We start from the raw sequence: 11,782 nt of genomic DNA, 5'->3' as shown, positions 1-11,782 counted from the left end.
GCTTTTAATTAAATCCCGAAAAAAAACTGGTTTTCTAGGTTTTCTTATCTGTATTCATAGTACATTTGCATTATATGAGGAACTTTGTGAACAGCTAAAACTATTAAAATATATTCCTTTCTACAAATTAAGTCAGGATCATTTGGAACTCTTATTCGGATGCATAAGACGACAAGGAGGAAATAATAACAACCCTACTGCTCGCCAATTTAAAGCAGCAATTAAAAAAATATTAGTACATGCTGAAATTCGAGATATACATACAGGGAATTGTATTCCATTAGAACATGTATCAATTTTACATGTCTCATCTTCTAATAACATTTCTAATTCTGAAGACGTAATTAATATAAGCACACGTTTATCACAAATAATTAATGATATGTCTACAGATATTCAAACCAACAAAATTGAAGACCAACTACATTTTATAAATGATCACAACTATTTAACAGATGTTAGAGACATTTCTGAATTTCCTTTAAATATTATTGAATATATAGCAGGGTATGTGGTAAAGCAATTAAGCCAAACATTGCATTGCGCAGAATGTGTTAATGTTTTATTAGATAAGGAATGCAAAATGAATAGTCTTATATATATAAAAAATCGTGGAGCCCTAATTACACCATCAGAAGATGTTATTAAAATCTGTAGAAAATGTGAAACAATTATAAGACACGCTCTTCATGCCAACAAAAATATGTTAGAAAAAAAGTTTTATGAGACTTATCTTACCAATAATGTACTAGAATCATTTTTAAATATTAATTTATTTGAGCAATTAAAGGAACATACAAACGATCAATCACCGTTAAAAAATCATATTGTTCATTTAATACGAGCTATTATACAAAAATATTTAAAAGTAAGATTACATTATATAGCATTAAATTCCACAAATAAAAGTAACAATAAGCGTCAAGTATTTAATAAAATGGTATTATTTCAAGGTATGTAAACGTGCGATAAATATATAATATAATTATTATATAATTGATATTATGAATATGATAGGAAAATTTGTTAATACATATTTTTCTATAATAAATTATACTTGTGTATAAAATCATATGAATAATTTATTTCACTTAGACAATCTATACTATTAACCTCTTCGCGGTTTTGTACATATACTGACGTACACTACGACGCATGCGCAGAATAACGTCCAATAAAAACGTGGCATATGTTTTCCTCGTCGTTCCTCCCGCAGTGGCTTCCCCCCCTTGTCCAAGTATTAAGCTGACGCTCCATCTCTATATTCCTATATCTATGCTATACACATATATATATATATATATATATATATATATATATATATATGCATATATATACAATAGAAAAAGAAAAAATAAAATGACATAAATAATAATAATAGTAGCCACAAAACAAGCAAACAAAGAGAATTTTACTGAGGCGTGTAACGTGAAAATTAAAGACCAGAGAGAAGCCTGAGAGCGGCCATCCGGCCGTTTTCCTTACGATAGCTTTTCGGTCTCGTACAGCAGCGCCTCTACATCCATTTTACAGCCGCTTGGAACTACAAGGCCACGTCCACTTTCGATAGCACGATAGCACGATAAAACACCGTGTTTGGTGTGTGTCCGTGCTACGTCCATAATTGTGGATGACGATTATGTCCCATATATAAATGTATCATAAGTTAATGTTTTAATTACATTTAAAGTAAACTTCGATAAAACGATTTCGGAAAGAAACATAATTATTCTAAGATAAAATAATTTATATCGTATATGTATATTTTTATAGTTATCTTCGTTAAATGTTGCGTACATAAATAAAATACATTTTACTATATAATGTATCATATATGTATGCATTACAAATTATTTTCTCCTTTTTTATTACCTTTGCAATAAAAATATAAGTATAAAAAGCAATATAAATATCTTAAATAAATAAAAAAAAATTATCGAGAAACTTGGATCTGAACTCTCCATTTTATAGTATGTAAGAATGCTTTCCGTCGAGTCACTACACAACATTTAAATGAAGATCTATTTAATCCCTACTTATGTTACAAACTTATATTGCTTTTTACGCCTATATTTTTATTGCAAAGGTAATAAAAAAGGTGAAAATAATTTTTAATGCAGATATATATGATACATTATATAGTAAAATGTATTTTATTTGCGTACGCAACATTTATATGTATTGCGCGTCCACGCGCGTGCGTGTGTGTTGTGTGCGTGTGTGTGTATAATTGTTAATATATATAAAATAATATAATTTTATATATAATATATATATAAGTATACGCGAGAGTTAAGCGAGTGAGCAAGCGAGAAGGTAATAAGAGCGATCGAGATAGAAATAGCACGCGCGACGAGGACTCGAGAATCGAGTCTTCCTTGCACACTATTTCTCTCGCTCTCTTTGATTACTGTCTCGCTCGCTCCTATTATTGTCTCGCTCGTTTCTGTTATTGTTTCGCTCACTCTTACATAGTCGTCTTATACAGGGTGAGCCATTTTAATTAACGCACGCAATTATTTCGGAAACAAAGCACTTTAGAGAAAAATGTTTCAGACAAAAGTTTTATGGTTTCAAGGGGGCCATAAGATGGTATCATTGGTTTGACACTGAAGAGTCATTTGAAGGTCACATGAAGGTCACCTTCAATTTCTTAAATGGAACCTACTATTTGTCATTGCACATTCTTGTAGCTTATCTCGAGAGCTTTCCAAAACACTATAATTAAGTACCTTTTCGTTAAGTACTTTCCGAGTTATGAGGCTTGAAATCATTTCTTAATTTTACATAAACCGTAAAATATCTAGTAAAATATTCATTTTTCGATTATCTTACCTTAATACTTTTATGTACAAAATAATGAGAGGAATCAATTGGTGTAAAGAAAAAACATAGTTGTTTTTAAAAAAAAATATGTAATTGTTAATTGCAAATTACATATTTTTTCTTAGAAACAACTATGTTTTTTCTTTACACCAATTGATTCCTCTCATTATTTTGTACATAAAAGTATTAAGGTAAGATAATCGAAAAATGAATATTTTACTAGATATTTTATGGTTTATGTAAAATTAAGAAATGATTTCAAGCCTCATAACTCGGAAAGTACTTAATGAAAACTAACTTAATTATAGTGTTTTGGAAAGTTCTCGAGATAAGCTACAAGAATATGCAAAAGTATATAGGGTGTCCCATTTAAAAAGTTGGAGGTGACCTTCACATAACCTTGACAACGCTATTCGAGGTCATAATAATGTTACTGTGTAATGCACCACATAAAACCCTATAACTTTTGTATGAAACATTTTTTTTTTAAATGCGTACTTTTCGAAATATTAAGGGGTTTCCACACTTTTGGCAAATCTTGTATAATAGCTTTAAGACACTCTATATATAAACACATATACACATATACGCGCATGCATACTCGCATGTATAAACATACACACACACACACAAACACACACACACAGACACACACAAACACACACACTCTCACACACAAACACACGCACGCACGCGCACGCACGCACGCTCGCACACGAGGTTCTAACGATGTGGATACAAATAGTATATATATCAATAAAAACAAATAATTAAAAATACATATATTCAGAAATGAAAAAAGGACGATAAAAAATTTGAAAGGAGAGAAAAAAACTTTTGAGAAAAAATATGAAGAAGAAAGAGATAAAGAATTAGAAGAATTAGAAGAAAACGCCGCAAATTTGTTTACTTCAAATAAAGTTATAGATAATATACAAATTTACGATTCAACCGTGTAAGTAAATAATAAATTCATTTTTATTAATAAAAAACTTATTAAGTATTTATATAATTTATAATGAAATATTAAGTATTTATTTCTATTTTAATAAATTTTGTGTGTGTGTGTGTGTGTTTGTAAAAGTAAAAATAATATATTATTCTAAAACAAAAAATACATAACATTGTATATTAATAAATATAATGTGTTTTTTAATGTGTTTTCTAATTAATTTCTTTTTGTTATTTAAACGTATTATAATCATATTCTTTTTATTGTTTTTATTAATATTACTAAATTTTAATTACATTTATATTCTCTATAGCGAAATAATTGGCTACGTTGATGGTATTGAGTCTCCACGTTTGGTTGGAAATAAACAACAATTTAATTTCTTTAAGTTTTATTTAAATAATAATAAGGGTCGAAAAATACAAGTGGTTGCATGGAACGACGATGTCAAACGAGTAGAAGATATTATATTATCAAGTCATGTAAATGTTCTTTTTTTTATTAACATTTTTAATATTTAAAAAAATTAATAATTAAAAATATTAATATTAATATTATATTATATTATATAAATTTTAATATTATATATTATATAATATAATTATATATTTGTAAAAATTTATAGATTATCCATTTAGACGGTGTTCAAGCTAGATTACCTAAAATATCAACTTTTAACAATGGAAATGTTTCATATGAACTAGTAATTCGTACTAATACTATTATTACAAATTTGGGGAAATATATACCAAATCATATAAATGATACACCTGTACCAACCAAATTGTGTGAGATTTTCAACACATCTAAACGCGTCAGTAAGTTCTATTATACATATATGTATATTAAATATTAAATATAATTTTACTATTTTTTATATTTATATACATGTTTTTTATTTGTAAATACCCATTTTATACTAACAATAATTTTATTCATATGTTAAATACATTTTTTATATTTTGCTAATAAATCAAATCTTTTCTTCATTTTGTTTATAAGTTATTTAAATGATAAGATAATCATATATATATATATATATATATATATATATATATACATATATATTTATTTATTATTATCTTATAATTTAAGTAACTTATTAACAAAATGAAAAAAAGATATATATATATATATATATATATATATATATATATATATTCTCTTCTATGATTATCTTCTAATTTAAGTTACTTTTAAACAAAATAATAAAAGATCTTTTTTAGTAATAAAATATAAAAAGAGTATTTAAAACAAAATATAAATAATTTTATATATTTCAAAACATATTTCTTTAAAAATAAATAATTACAACATATACAAATATATTAGCAAAATATTAATTTTAATGAATATATTGAACTGTCATGGGTTGGCAGGTGCGAAAGAGTGTGCATGCGTGTGCTGTTTGTCGAGAATATTAAGAGCGATTTGTCGTAAAGAGGAGTGGAGGCTTGGCAGTGGTGTGTTCTTTGGGTGGCGGAGACTGTGTGTGTCGCGTGATAGGGTTGGAGTAGGACAGAGTGGAGGCGCCACGCGTGGAGGGACGGAGTTTTGCGGCGAGAAGGGGAGCAGGTTAGGTTTAAGAGCGAGAGAGAGAGACAACAGGCGGAGCGGGATGGAAGGGATCGTGCCGAGTATACTCGTCGATAGATGCGACTCGCTGGAAGACGCGAGGCCGAGTGCGGAGCGCCAAGCGGCGAGTAGCGAAGTTGAGAGCGCGGCGACGAATGAGAAGCCGAGTGAGGCGGCGGGCCAATCACTCGATGTAGTAGACAGGGATAGCGTAATGGAAGGTAATGCGGAGGATGGGGAAGGGAATAGCTTGGAAACCCCGGTTACTAGATTCTTGTCTACAGAGGGGGTAGTTAAGAGAGGGAGGAGATCAAACAGGGAAATGTTGGATAGGGAGAAGGGTATCCCCAAGGGATACATAGAGAAGTGGCTTGGCCAGGGGGGAGGGGGGGTAGATATGGCGCGAGGAGTTAGAAAGAAGAGAAAGACAGTATCAGAGGGGGATGGCAGGGACCGAGAGGAGACTGACTCCGACTTGGGGTCGGTTTTCGAATTTGAAGGAGCATGGATGGACAGAATGAACAGACAAGAAAGCGTTATTGCAGAGCTGCAGAAAATTCTGGGGGAGGTGAAGGAGGAGGTGGCAAAGCTGAAGAGAGAGAGGGTAAATGAGGTTGAGAAACTGGAGAAGAAGATGAAGATGGAAAGAGATGAGTTAAGGGAGGAGATGAAGAGGAAGGAGACAAAGTGGGAAGAAGAGAAGAAGCTGCTTTGGGAGAAGATTCTCAAACTGGAGAATGGTGAGTCTAGAGAGGAGGAAATGGAGGTGGTGGAGGGGGGAAAAGAGGAAGAAAAATCTCATTCCTGGAGTGAGATAGTGAGGAGAGGAAAGAAGACGAAGACAGGAGTAAAGGAGACAGCTTTGGAAGCCAAAGTGCAGGAGCTATTGGATTGGAAACAGGAGAATCAGGAGCAGAAAAGAAAGAAAAGTTTGAGGATCAGCGGCCTGAAGTGGGACGGTAGAAATCCGCTGCAAAAAGCAAAGAAGTTTCTCCAGGAGAAGTTTAGTCTGGGCCATTTGGTCGAGGACGCTTGGTGTGAAGGAAAGTCAAGAGAAGGGGGGAGACTGGGGGTTCAGGTGAAGGACCTTGCAGCAAAGATGGAGATACTAAGAAGGAAGAAGGAGTTAGGGAAGGAGCCGATTTTCATGGATGAATTGCTATCCAAGGAGGAGAAGAAATTCAATGGAGACTGAGAGGCATCGCGAGGGTAGTTAAAGGATGGGGGGAGCACACCAATGTCAGATTCAGGAGAGTCTTTTTGGTGGATAGATGGTTCAGTTGGAGACAGATTGAGAGAAAGAAACATGTCTCGCTGTTGGAGCAAACGGAGGAGAAATTTCGGAGTAAGGGGGGAAGAGCAGAAGAAGGAAACGCTCGAAAAGTCGCGGCAGAGACAGCGGGATCCGAGAAGCTCGATTTCCGACAAGGTTAGGGGCAAAATTAAGATAGGGTTCTGGAATGTAGCCGGGCTTAAGGGAAAAGGGGTGGACTTTTGGGAGTTTATAAGACAGCTGGACTTTGTTGGTATGGTGGAGACTTGGATAAGGGAGGATGAGGGAGAAGTTTGGATAAAGAATCTACCTTCGGAGTTCGACTGGCACGTGCAATATGCGGTGAGAGAACAGAGCAGAGGTAGGGGAAGTGGGGGAATAATTACTGGAAATAGAAAAGGGGTAATGATGACGGAGGAGGTCGACGACGGTAGGAGAGGCTTGGTGAAGTGGAAGGGACGAGGAGGTGGTTACAAGTGGACAATTAGTACGGTCTACGCTAAGGATGGTCCCGAGGATTTTAAGGAAGACATAGCTATCCCGGAGCAGCAGCGTCCGGAAGAGCTGATGGTAATTGGAGGGGACTTTAACGTCTGGACTGGAGAAGAAGGGGGGTGTACAGGGATGGGGTAGTAGAAGGAAGAAGGTCTAAGGACAAAAAGGTCAGCAAGGAGGGAGCGTGTTTGTTAGAGTAGGTAGAGGAAGGGGGATGGTGTCTGGCAAATGGTACAGAGCAGGGTGATGAAGAGGGAGAATTCACGTACGTAGGGGCGAGAGGAGCGTCGGTTATAGATTATTTGTTAGTTAACACAGAAGGGTGGGACCTGCTAGAGGAGTTTGAAGTCAAGAGTAGGATAGAATCAGACCATATGCCTTTGGTGAGTGTATGGACGTCGAAAGAAGGCCTGAAGGAGGAGGGGAGAAAGGAGGAAAGAAGACAGGTAGAGAGGATAATACAGTGCTGGGACGAGGAGAGCACTAGAACCTTTGCTGGAAGAACGGAGGAGATTAGTTTGTCTGAAGGGGGCTTGCTGGAGAAATGGGAGGAACTAAGAGGTAAGGTGGATGAGGCGGTAGTAGAGAAGAAGGTCAGATGGAGAAAAAGGAAACTAGGTTACAAGAAATGGTGGGACAGAGAGTGCACCAGAAAGAAAAGAAAGGCAGAAAGAAAGCTAAAGAGATGGAGGATAGGGGGTGGAAGCAAGGAAGCGGTGTTGCAGGCGAAAAGGGAGTTAGCGGAGCTCTGTGAGAAGAAGAGAGAAGAGTGGAGTAAAAGGGAAGTGGAGGAGTTGAATGGAATTAGGACGGAGACAGAAGTTTGGAAATATATCAACAAGGAAAGGAAGGTCAGGGACAAGGTGAGTGAAGAGATATCCATGGAGGATTGGAGGCAGCATTTTATGGGTGTGTTAGAGGGGACAGATGAAAGGATTTTAGGGGAGGAAAGGAGAGGGGGTGACGAAGAAGAGGATCTCGCGGATGAAGAAATCGAAAAACAGATAAGGAGATTGAGGAGGGGGAAAGCGGCGGGGCTGGATGGCATAAGGAGTGAGGCTTGGAAGTTCTGCAGGGGACAGGTGAGAGAAAGGCTGAAGGAAGTGATCAAGGGGGTGTGGAGAGGTGAAGGATGGCCGGATTCGTGGAAGGAGGGAGTAATCTCCCCGCTGTATAAAAAAAGGGATAAACAATCCCCCGCTAATTACAGGGGAATTACCCTATTAAGTACGGCCTATAAGATCTATGCGGCGGTGCTGGCGGAGAGATTGATGAAGGATGTGGTGGAGAAGCAGATTCTTCCGGAGACCCAGGCTGGCTTCCAGAAGGGAAGAAGTGTGATGGATAACATCTTCATCCTGAACCACCTGGTTGACAGAGAGCTGAATGGAGCTGGAAAGAAGGTGAATGCCTTCTTTATTGATTTAAAGGGGGCTTTTGACAGGGTCGACAGGAGTGTGTTATGGAGGGTGATGGAGGAGAGAGGGGTAAGGAGAGGACTAACGGAGAGAGTGAAGCAAATTTACCAGGAGACCAGTAACAGGGTTAGGGTGGGGGACAGGGAGTCAAGCTCCTTTTGGACGACAAAGGGAGTGAGACAAGGATGTCCTTTGAGCCCGCTACTGTTCTCCATCTTTATATCAGACCTGGAGGAAGAGATGGCCGGGGGATTGGTAGGAGGCATGAGAATCGGGCAGGGTAGGATTTGGACACTGGCTTACGCGGATGATATCGTTCTGCTGGCCAGAGAGAAGGAGGCGCTAGAGGAGATGATTAAAAGGCTGGAGAAGTACTTGAGGAAGAGGAAGCTGGAATTGAACGTGGGAAAATCCAAGATCCTGAAATTTAGAAGGGGAGGGGGTGTGGAAAGAGAGAAAGACTGGTATTGGAAAGGCCAGAAGATTCAAGAGGTGAAGGAGTTTGAATACCTGGGCTTCATACTACAGAGAAATGGAGGTCATACGAAGCATATTAGGGAGAGGGTAAGAAGAGCAACGATAGTGATGAAGAAGACATGGAGCTTGGGGGAAAGGAAGTTTGCGAACGATTGGGGGAGGAGGATGATGTTGTTCGATAGCTTAGTAGGCAGCGTGATGGTTATGGGGCAGAAGTGTGAGGTTGGTTGGAGCATAGTAACGTGGAAGGGGTGGAGGCACGGTATCTGAGATGGTCACTGGGCCTGGAGAGATGCACACCAGGTTATGTGGTCCTGGAGGAGACCAAGAGGGACAAGATGAGGATAAGGACAGCCAAGTTGGCGGTGAACTTTGAAAAAAAGGCAAGACAAGGATATGGTCGGAGAAGATGGGTGGTGGAATGTATTAAGGAAAGGGAGGGAAGAGGAACATTGACAAGAGGGAGGTCGGAGAGAGAGGAATACTTAAGTAGGTGTGGAGTACAAGAGGCGGATCTGGAACAATGGAGAGAACGGGGTAGGTGTGTGGCAGAAGAGCTAAGTAGTAAAGATAGAAGGCGACAAAGGGAAGAGCAAGAGATTCTAATTGAGGGGGCCAGATACAATAAACGATACAGGAGGATCAAGGTGGCTGGGCTCCCAGAATACTTGAGGAGGAAGGGGGAGAGTGGTAGTCATAAAAGAAGGGCGAGGGCTAGATGCGGGAATGAGGAGTTAGGAAACAGGTACTGGTTACGAGAGGAGGAAAGGAATTGTAATATATGTGATAAGGAAGAGGGTACTCTAGAACATCTGATGGAACGGTGTGTATGGAAAAGTACTAGCAGAGTAGTGTTGGATGATATAATAGGCGAGAAGGAGACAGAAGGAGGTTACAGATGGCTTAAGGAGTGGGAGGATAAAAAGAAAAAGGAGAGTAGGAACAGAAGAGTTGCTCAGAGTCAAGTAGGACAGGGGGTTAGGTTAGGTCGGAGGAGTATGAGTATGTGTGAGAAGGGGTCCCCCGTAGGAAAGTCCAACCAAGTCCCCGCGAAGGGGTGGGAGGGTTCAGTATGTGAAGGGTCGCTTATGGCCAGGTCGGGTAGTGTAAGAGAAGCTTTGTAAAGGGTTGGGTACGTCCCTACAAAACGCCTTTTTGTAATTCCTCGGAATTAAAATAAATGATATTACTACTATATTGAACTGTCATAATTTACGACTGATGTATCCATAATTAATAAAAAAAATCTATCATATTATTTTTTTAAAAATATGAATATTTTCCTTTGCTAAAAAAAATTTAATATATACTATCTTCTTATATACATCAAATAAAATTATTAACATACTAATTTTTTTCACAAAATATATAATTACTTTTTTAAACTTATTCTTTAATTCATCAATATATTTTTGTTATTTAAAACAATTTTATTTATTATATAGAACACATAATAATACATTTAATGTTTTAATATTTTAATTTAAAAAATTTTTTCCTACTAACAGACATTTTTTTAATTTAAAATATTGTTTATTTTACAATTTAAAAATTGTTCAGTAATTTATTTTAAAAACAATTTTTGATGTATAATTTAATGTATATAATTAATGTTAAGTTATAATTAAGTTATATATTTAATATTTTATGTTTATTAATATTTTAATAATATTATTATTAATAAATATGTTTAATAAAAATATATTTTTATAGTATTGGAAGGATATATTAAAACAAATTTTTCTGAATCGCATAATAATAAATTTAATAAAATTGGTTGCGGATCTATAACAAATGGCATTTTTAAATTAGAAGTACATATTATTAATTTTTCAAAAGATAATTATGTACAATTAAATATAAACAAAGGAGACAAAATTGAAATAATAGGAGTTATACAAACAGGTAATAAATATGTGGCGGCTACGATCCACCACACAATCAGCGCCTACTGAACCGTACACCGTACACGCGCTACGCGTACGGCGGTGCGAGCCCTAAGGCGATTCGGTACGCGGCGAGCCGACAGATGGCCGCAGGGGCAAACCATTTCGCATAAGTGAAATTCGGCAGCCTCGCTATATAAGACCGCGCGAGACGACAGGACACCGAGTCGCGGCTTGAGAATAGTACAGCATCATAGCTCTCTATATCGATAGCCAAGACTTGTTCTTTTTTGCACGAGGAGATAATACCTCCTCGGGAATTAATTGTGGAAGAGCTTCGCGCTCTCGCAACATTACACGGCGGAGGAGTCACATTCCACGGCCACTCTCGACGCCCCGATCACCAGGGCCGGTCAGATCACCGTGGAAAGAGGCGCCCAGGGCACCCTGCACCAACCAGTCAGCAGGAGAGAAAAAGGTCTCGTTCCAGCTTCTGCCCTGGAAACTGGAGAAGATAGACCTGGAACCACCGAGATTTACTCGTCCACCAAGGTACCTTCTCGAAGTCTGGGACATACGCATACGAAGATACCCTTCGCCAACTGGACCTTGGAGCGTTCCAGACGTAGTCTCACCGCTGCCGCCGTCGCCGTCGCCGTCGTCGTGTTCACGAACGGACCAGGCCTCACAGACGGTCCCTTTAAGCCGTGTCCACAGGGGGACTCAAGTCGGCGCAGTTCCCACTATCGATCAGAGCACTCAATCGGACTCCGATTGGGAAACGCCCAGTCACAGCACGGCCACGCAAACGGACCAAGTAGACGAGAACAACAACTGTCTAGGGTCCTTAAAAGTCACTAAGGCCTGGCCACACATAACT

At 37.8% G+C, this 11,782-nt stretch overlaps 1 long non-coding RNA gene across 1 annotated transcript; it reads left to right on the top strand.

Annotated features, from left to right (window-relative positions):
* Positions 1-3,661: 3,661 nt before the first annotated feature.
* Positions 3,662-4,594, top strand: LOC145960546 (uncharacterized). The gene is made up of 3 exons (XR_014435394.1): positions 3,662-3,781; positions 4,092-4,260; positions 4,404-4,594. It is a non-coding gene; the product is annotated as an uncharacterized LOC145960546 (long non-coding RNA).
* Positions 4,595-11,782: the final 7,188 nt, after the last annotated feature.

This window comes from Camponotus vicinus, unplaced genomic scaffold, assembly GCF_025532165.1.
Source record: "Camponotus vicinus isolate PSW18456_S1 unplaced genomic scaffold, iyCamVici1.0 SCAF_10, whole genome shotgun sequence".
NCBI lineage: Eukaryota > Metazoa > Arthropoda > Insecta > Hymenoptera > Formicidae > Camponotus > Camponotus vicinus.
Note: the sequence above shows the minus strand (reverse complement) of the source record. Positions and strands in the feature narration are given on the sequence as shown.